Genomic DNA, 8,740 nt, shown 5'->3' with positions numbered 1-8,740 from the left:
AACAAAAAAACAAAACAAAACAAAAAAAAAAACAAAAAAAACACACAACAGAATCAATTTTAGAATATTCAAATTTTTTACAAGGCCCTAGAGCCCAGTTCATCCACTTGGGTTCAAGAGTAAAAAATATATATATATATCAGATAGCTGTATCAGTGGGTAAAGGTACTTGCCACCACACCTGATGATTTCAGTTCAACTCTTGGGTCCTACATGGTAGAAGTAAGCTGTTCTCTGAAAACACACACACACACACACACACACACATCAAATACACAAAAGAAAATGACTTTAAAAAAAAATCTTACATTCCTCTCTCCCAACTCAACTCAGACTCTAGCAATAATTAGAGAAATTCCTAAGACCCTCGCTATGTTTCTAAAAGGCCTACATGTACCTGGTACCTTCTAGAACCCTGCTCAGTAGTCTATGTTCAGCTCTTGAGGCTGTTCAGCACACGGAACAGGAGTCTTCTTAAACCTTGACATTAAATACAAGCATCCTCTCCAAACGCCAGCCAAATGCACTATCAAGATACTGGTGTCCTTTAGTTTTCCCAGACGGCACCAGCCCACCCGGTACAGACTCCACCTGGGCATTCTTCCCAGGGCGGGTAAGCCCACCAAGCTGGGCTCCCTCCCAGGTGGAGCCTCTGCACCAGCCCATCGTGTCCTGTAGATCACACTTTGTACTATTCCCACTGCTGAATGAGAACAGGAATGAGCACGGCCCCGGCCCTGCCCTGCAAGAGCTTCTACATGAAAGGAAGCAACAGAGCCATACGCGGCGGCACTAATCTCAACGCGAGGGAGGCAAAGGCGAGTAGATCACTACAAGTGTCAGGTGAAAATGGTCTGGAAAAGAAGCCAACATAGCTCCGATCCAGTTAACAAGACATCCTGGTCCCCAGATGGCTGACACCAGAAGAGCGGCTAGCAACTCTAGACCAGCCTCTTGCTGATCAAGGGCCCTGTTTTCTTCCTCCTGACGTTTGAATACCAATGTCACAAGCATGTTCAAGGCTACACAAGGCCCTCTTCCTAACTTCCTCTGAGGCCTGATTCTATCTGGCTACCTACCAACTGACAGTCTCCAAAAGTTCCTTCATCACAGGGCGGGCCTGACTGCCCTGCCTGTGCATGTACGAGCCTGTGGCGGCCTTGTGGGAGTGGTCTGGCTGATGACCACTTCCCTAGGCCTGGCCTCCACTGCACATTTTTAACTTCCTGCACAGGAGGGCCCCCAGGAAACCGCTGACCACAAACTTTGACAACAGCATTTTAGATTAAACTGCTCTGGTGGAGGCTGGTGGTTCCAACAGAGAGGGGAGGAGACCCATCACACAGGTTGGGCGGAGACAGTTTGGACTTGCGTGCGCCTGGCCCTGAGCTCTCAGAGTGCCTGCCTATAACTGTCCAAAATCCGGCAGTTGCAATTCTGAGTAAAGATTTTTTAAAGCCCAGGAAAAAGAAGCCAGCCTAGACAATGAAGCAAGACTGTACTAATTTCTGCACCAACAAAACAGCTCAGTGGTAACAACCAAGCCTAATGGCCTACAAGTTTGATCCTTAGGGACCCCTATGGTAGAAGGACTCCCACAAGTTGACCTCCACATTTTTAATTCATTCTGGTCCCTGGTGAATGAGCCCTTATTAAAAGTCTTTGCGCCGGGCGGTGGTGGCGCACGCCTTTAATCCCAGCACTTGGGAGGCAGAGGCAGGTGGATTACTGAGTTTGAGGCCAGCCTGTCTACAGAGTGAGTTCAGGAGAGCCAAGGCTACACAGAGAAACCCTGTCTCGAAAAAACCAAAAACAAAACAAAACAAAACAAAACAAAACAAAACAAAAAAAGCCTTTGCAGGGTACCTCAGAAACTCTATCAGACTCTCCCTAAACAGCCTGCTCATCGTGTACCCCTTTCCCCTCACTCCCTTAGCCCTTAATCTCAACATGCTCCCCATCCTCACCCCCCCTTACCCCACCCCTCCACCCTACCCCACCTCACCCCACCACCCCACTCCACCCCTGGCTAGCAAAACAAACCCACATGGAGGATGAAGGTGAAGAGGGATGGACAGCCTTCAGATCGGTGAAGCCAAGCAAAGAGGCTAGACACAAAGGTGTGATTCACCAACTGACTGGAAGCAGGGGAATTCCAAAGCCAGGCAGGCCAGGGCTGCCCTAGGTCACCCTGTCTATCTGAGGGACAATGGCCGGCACACATCTGGGAATCCTGCATCCTCAACCAGCTACAATCCAGGGTAGCATGGAGAGGTTCACTCACTACCAAATGGACAGAAACCTTCTAGTGGCCCTGCCCTCCTTTTGAATCCCTTGATCCTTCCCAACACTTCAAATACTTCTCTTCCAGAGTCCTAGCTAGCACTTGGCAGGAAAGATCTGCTGCCGCCTCTGTAGAATTCAGTCAGAGACATAATTCACCGCACTGAGGGCTGTAGACGTGTTATCTCTTTGTTCACTCTCACAAAGCCACATGTGGTAGGCTGGATGACTAACTCCACTTTGCAGGTGAGAAACAGACATAAAGGAGTCTAGTCAACAAATGGCCGCAGGGCTAGGAAGCTGTCAAGTTGAGATTTAAACTTAAGGTCTATGCAACTCCAAACGCTGCTCCTAAATATCCCATCAGGATGTTGACCTGGGTTTCAAGGGATCCAGAGCTCAAAGAAAAATGTCTCATGATCAACTCCAAAGTCCCTTCCCTAGGGACAGCTGTCACCTCCACCCTTCCCCAGCACTTCCCTGGCACACCTTCCTGATAACTTTAAACTCGCACTTTCAATGACCATCTTGTTTTCTGTCCACTTCCCCCAGTAGAATTCCACTATTCATACGTAGAAGATGCTAGATAAAAATGGATGAATAAATAAAACAGATCTAAGATGCGCGATGTAGGAAGGAGGAGGGAAAGGTAACAGAGACGGGGATGAGCCTGCCAGGTCGGTCAGACGGTGCCACACACACACACACACACACACACACACACACACACACACACACACACACACACACACGGGACTCCAGAAGAGCTTTCTCTGTTAGTAGTAATGCCAAATCCTGTCCTGAGGGCTTCTAGAAACTGGGGAAGGAGGGTAATGAGTAGGGAGGGCTTCTGCACTTGAACAAAGGCCTGTGGACATGCAGCTGGCCAGAGGGGGCGGGACAGGGCAGTGGCCTGGGCCAGAGAACAGCCCGGGATGGCTGGACTGAAGTCAGCCCTCCCTCGGTGCAGCTGCAATGACAACACCTCCCATCACCACAGTCCTCTCCACCCACAACACAACAGAGAGCAGCTCCACAATTAGCCCCTTCAGGGCCAGTCAGGGCTCGTGGAACCTCCAGTCTCAGGACCAGAACCTGTACAGGGTTGTGAGTGGGGTGGGAATAGCAAGCCTACATCTGAGACCTACACCTTCCCTCCCCTCTCAAGCCATGGCCTTTGGCCCGTTCTAGTGTAAACACGGTGACCCTGCGATAGCAATGGGCTTGGTAAAGCCAATGTTTACTCTGGGACTAAGATATTACAAGCCAGAGAGTAAACTGCCACAGTTGGCTCCTGGTGTCCACCATCTCCTGGGTCACACATGGGGTATATCTAGCAAACAGTTAAGGGCCTCTTGCAACCACTACACGGATTTTTTTTTTTGATAGGAGTTTATGGAATGCTTCTCACAGAGCCCCCCACCCACCCACCCTTTTTTATTGTTACCACATCCCCTATAAAGAAAAACAGCGACTCTGTATGGAAACTGAGTCAGAAAAGATAAGTGAGTTGGGGGGAGGGTGAGATCTGGCTTCAGGCCAACCATGTAGGAAAAAAGCCTCAGACCTGATCAGATCAATCTTTGATGTGATGCAATAGAGCCAGCATTAAACCTCTAGCAAAAAATCCTGTCGGCCTCTCAGCCCAGTGGTCTTCCCACTCTCCTAGCTGGGCCACCTCTGATAAAAGTCAGTAGAAAAGCCCCAAGGCCACTCTAAAACAGACTGACCACCCTTATCAGCCTGGACTAAGTGGAGGGATGAAAGCGGGCCCGGCTTCATTCCTGATTCCCAGCACCACGTGGGAAAGTCCAGAAAGTGGGGCCTGCAGAGGCAAGCAGGCATGTTGGTAGTATGTCTACAAATGAGAACTGGGGTCTGCGAGCCATCCAGTGAGCCCAGAGCCATAAGGAATAACAGTAGCACCATAGTTGACTTTCTGGTATTTAGTCCCCAGGTTTTATGCTGAGCATCTGTGGCGCAAGATTCCAGCTTAGTAAAGGAGGGACTGGGAAGGAACTCTCGCAGGTAAGGCCAGGCACGGCAGGGAGCATCCTCTCCTCTCCCTCTCAGGCTGTCATTATACTCCACACTAATTATTTCTGAAGGGATAATTGTGACTGGAATGCACTCTTGAACAGGCACAGTTTGGAAGACTGGGAACCCTAAGACTAGGGTTCTCTGTAATGTGCTCTCTCTAGTGCCGGTCGGTTTCTTTGGGGGGTGGGGTGGGGGTGTCAGCAACCTTAACAGCCCTTAATCTACTTCTAGATGATACTCTAACCCAACTTTTAGCACTACCTCGCAATGCCGCTTTTCTCCACCCTCCAACCAGCACGCTGCTGGTTCCTTTTTTTTTTTTTTCTTTGTTTTCAAAAGTAGCTCCAGAATAAAACGATGCCAGGGAAGGAGCATCTCGAACGACTGAAACTTGAAGCTTCCCAAATCGAAGGTCTGAGAGAAGGGTGCAAATAACCAAACCGATTTAACGAGTGGGAGGTGGAGGCTGTTAGGAGCAGCATCAAGGGGCTCTAGGTTTGCAGCTCCTGGACACTTGGCTTCTGACACCCACTCTAATCCGCCTGGATAGGCAGCTGAGATTCCCAGAAGCACGGTGTGGCACCAACCCGGAACAGGACTGAGTGCCTGCGAACCCCTGAGTTGGAGGGACAAGAGGCGAATACTTCTAGAAGGGCCCACAGTCTCAGGCAAGCGCTAGCCCACGCGCGTCAGTGCACACAAGGGGTGGCGGGAAGGTCGAGGGATGCCCGGATTTCAAACTCTGCAAAGCCTATGCCCCTTTGGTTTCCGGGGAGGGGACAAAAAGTGACTCCCCTCACGACCTTCCCGCGCTCCAACCTCCTCCGAGGGCGTCCGAGGCAGCCCGGAGCCAGGTCCTCATCCCACTGAGGGCTAGCCTGGAGTCTCCGCAGAGCGCCGCCACGCCGCCGCCAATCGAGCATGGGCAAAGGGAGAGGGGGCAAACCTGGGGACACTCACCAAGCGGTGGCCGCCCCGCCGGCTCGCGACGCGCCAGGCGCGCGGGGCTGCCCAGGTGGCGCCGCGAAGCGGGCTCGAGTTTGAAAGTCGCTCTCGGAAGCCGCAGAGGCCGCCAGCCACTCCCGCCCACGGCTGGCCGCCCCGCGGTCCCAGCCTCCGCCCGCTGCGAGCACCAGACTCCGGGGGACCCCCGAAATGTGCACGGTTCCCCAGCACCCGGCAGGAAGTTGCGGCTGAACGGAGTCCAGGCAGCGGCGGGAGGGAAGGAGGGAGGGAGAGAGGAGGGAGGGAGCCAGGGAGGGGCGGACCAGGAATGTTTCCAGTGGGTGGAGACTGCGCTCGGGGCTGCGATCCAGCAATTGGCGGCTCTGGGGGGGCCCGGGGAACCTTCGCGGCGGAGCGAGCGAGCTGGGGCTCGGGCTGTAGGCAGCGGCCGCCGCGGCTAATGATTAACGCGCGTGGCCCGCCGTGTGGGTCTCGCTGGCCGCCTCCCCTTGCCACCTGGAACTCTTAGGATCCGGAGACGCACGTGGTGGGGTTACTCTAGTGTCACTGCCCTGATCTCGCGCCGAGAGGGCAGCCCATACCTCCAGACTGGGTTCCTACTAGAGAGGACTCCGAGCCCAGCCGCCTGGGCTTTCTTTCCCAGGAGAAACACCGATCTAGATGGCAAGCAAGAACGTCCTGGTCCTACAGGAACAGGTCACCACGACCGCTGAGTCAGAAAGGGCACGTCTCGAATTCCTCACCGAAACTAGGTCTCCGTGGCTCTTTACAGTTTGTAAAATCTTACCTTCTGACGAGAAAGAGATAAGAAGCGCATAACTTGGGGCGGGGTGGGGCGCTCAGCCGGACTGTTAGTGAGGAAAACAGATTGAGGAACCTGAATGACAGTGGACCCCATTTTGAGTGCGATCTGGCTATCTACAAAAGGCATGCCCTGGGAAATTTAGGGGGATGGGAAAATTGGGAGATGAGAGGTGTTGTGCCACAAGGAAATAGAATACAGACCAGTTAGATTTTGAGCAAGAACATAAATTTTTTGTGTTTGGTTGGTGGGTTTTTTTTTTTTTGAAGCAGGATTTCAATTAGCAGAGATTGGCGGAGGGTGATCTGGAGCGTAATGATTCTCCAGCCTCTATCTCCGGAGTGTTGGGATTACTGGTGTGCACCATCACGCCCTAATTATCGTTTTTATTTTTTGATTTGAGACAGGCCCACACTGTGTAGCCCAAGCTAGCCCTGAACTCTTGGGTGATCCTCCAGAGTGCTGGAATTATAGGTGTGCGCTACTACACCTCACTAAGCATAAATCTTTCATTGGTAAAGACCTTAGAGGAGGTAATGTTAGATGCTGTCCCAACACCCACCGTGAAGAGGGGTAGGAGATGGGAGCCCAGTGTGAGAGATCACAGAAGTAGGACTCACGGGTTAAACGCTGGCACCGGGTTCTTAGAACAGGAATGGAGCATCGACCCCAGTAGCTCAGCATTTAGACGGCCAGGTGTAGACAAGTAAAAATCCTAAATGGCTTAAAAATCCCCTCCTCCACCACTACCCTCAAAAAAAAAAAAAAAAAATGCTGCTCCAGGGAAAAGCAAGCAACACCTAGTGATTTACGGGGAGGGGCGGGGCAGAGCGAAAGGAAATGGCTTTCAGGTGACTTTGAAACAGGATACCCGGGAAGAGTAAAGATTAAAGTAGTCCTTGCTCCTGACGGCGGGAGGTGTCGTCTCTCCTGGAGGGCCAAAAAGTAAGGCCCACGTTATTTAGTCCGCAGGTTAGGCTTGAAGAGCTGCAGGCTAGGGCACAGCACTGGTGAGAAACAAGATTACCGGGAAGGGACGAGAGAGATAAAACTACTGGGTGGGATGGCAAAGAGAGAAGTCTCGCTCCTTTCCGCCGTGTGCTTGCTGGGTTTCTGGTTTCTTCTCTAATCTGTTAAATCTTACCAAGTCCTTTCCTACTAATCTTAAACTCCCAACTTCCAAAGACGTACCCCCACCCCCACCCCGAGATTTAAACGTTTGAATGCGCACCTCGCTCCTTAGCCAGAAAAGAAAAATAAAATGTCGATGATAGTAACGTTTACGGAGTGGCTACCAAGTGCACTAAGGCTGGAGTACACTTACTCCCATTTTGCAGGAAGAATACTGAGGCTCTGAGGATGGAGCAGTCTGGCCAAGATCAATCACATCAAGGTGTAGTCTGAGGAGGTGACACTGGGGCGTTTACTGTGTTAACCTTTGAGAGTTTGACAAGAACAATTGCGGTTACAGAGGGAGAAACTGAGGCTTGGTCATACAGCTGGTGGGTGGTAGAACTGGGAGTCTCTACCCACAGGGAAAACTGCATTTAGCCAGCCAGCTCTTTTTCCACTTCCTTCTAGACACTTGTTAGAGTCTATCCTGAACTTGATTCTAAAGCCTCAAGTTGTTTCTAATTGCTTTAATTTATATGCCCGTTTCCTGAAAAGATTGCAATCTCACTACGCAGAACTTGTAGGAAGCATTCAATAAGGCCGAGCTGAAGCCAGATGAAACAACCAAGGGTTTATGAAAAAATCAGTTTCCAGCTTCCGAGCCCGAGATTCAGTGTCTGGACCAGGGTCTCGAGCCAAGGCCCCCTTCTCAGCTTTGAACCTTTCTGCCTTCCCACCAGTTCTTGCTTCAGCGAGTGGCCTCACCCTGCTATTAAATCATTTATTATTATAATAACACCTTGAGTCTCAGTAATGCCTTTAATCTGAGGTCTCAGAGTGTCTAACAAATACAAATTAATTCATCTTCACAGCCCCTCCACTTGGAAGAGAGAATGGAGGTGTTCTCCCTAGTTTATGAGTGAGAAAACCAAACAACCAGAGTCAAGATGACTCACCACGGGGAACCAACGCAGGGTTTCTCATCCCTTCCCTTCTGAGCGCCTGCTCCCAAGCCTGGCAGGAAAGTTCCAAATCCCAGACACCAAGGCCTTTGAGTCTTCACAATAAAGGACATTTCCAAATTGTCATTTTAGCTGCTTCAGAAAAGGGAGGGATGTAAACTCGACAGATCCCCTGGGGCTGTGTTCCCTGGCTGTGAGGAGGAGCCAGTGGCTTGCTGCTGCTGGCAGAACTTCATCTCCAAACACGGAAGAAACCCTTCTCAGAGGAGACCCTATTACCCTCTGAAATCTGTGCTTTCAGGGTTGCAAGTTGCATTTTAGAAGAGTGATGCTCTAGAGGTTGCAAGCTCAGTAGTGGATTACTTCAATGACACGGATGAGGTTGTGTGACTAGGACTGAAAATAAAATTGCCAGGCACGTTGGTCCTGGCAGTCAGGATCACATAGTGACTTCAGCCTGGAATACAGAGTGAGACTTTGGTCTTAAAAAAAGAAAGAAGCCAGGCATGCATACTTTTTTTTTGTTTTGTTTTTGTTTTTTTTTTGGTTTTATTTTTTTTTTTTTTTTTTTTTT

The 8,740-nt window shown here is 50.7% G+C and overlaps 1 protein-coding gene across 9 annotated transcripts in view; it reads right to left on the bottom strand.

The window, feature by feature from the left end:
• Plekhg3 (pleckstrin homology and RhoGEF domain containing G3) overlaps positions 1–5,551 on the bottom strand; it is a 46,131-nt gene extending 40,580 nt beyond the window's left edge. For all 9 annotated transcript variants that reach the window (XM_031357201.1, XM_031357204.1, XM_031357206.1 and 6 more), the window contains exon 1: positions 5,284–5,551. The gene's annotated coding sequence lies outside the window, so the exon portion shown is untranslated. The remainder of the gene's footprint in view (positions 1–5,283) is intronic.
• Positions 5,552–8,740: the final 3,189 nt, after the last annotated feature.

Source organism: Mastomys coucha, unplaced genomic scaffold, assembly GCF_008632895.1.
Source record: "Mastomys coucha isolate ucsf_1 unplaced genomic scaffold, UCSF_Mcou_1 pScaffold6, whole genome shotgun sequence".
In the NCBI taxonomy this organism is placed as follows: Eukaryota; Metazoa; Chordata; class Mammalia; order Rodentia; family Muridae; genus Mastomys; species Mastomys coucha.
Note: the sequence above shows the minus strand (reverse complement) of the source record. Positions and strands in the feature narration are given on the sequence as shown.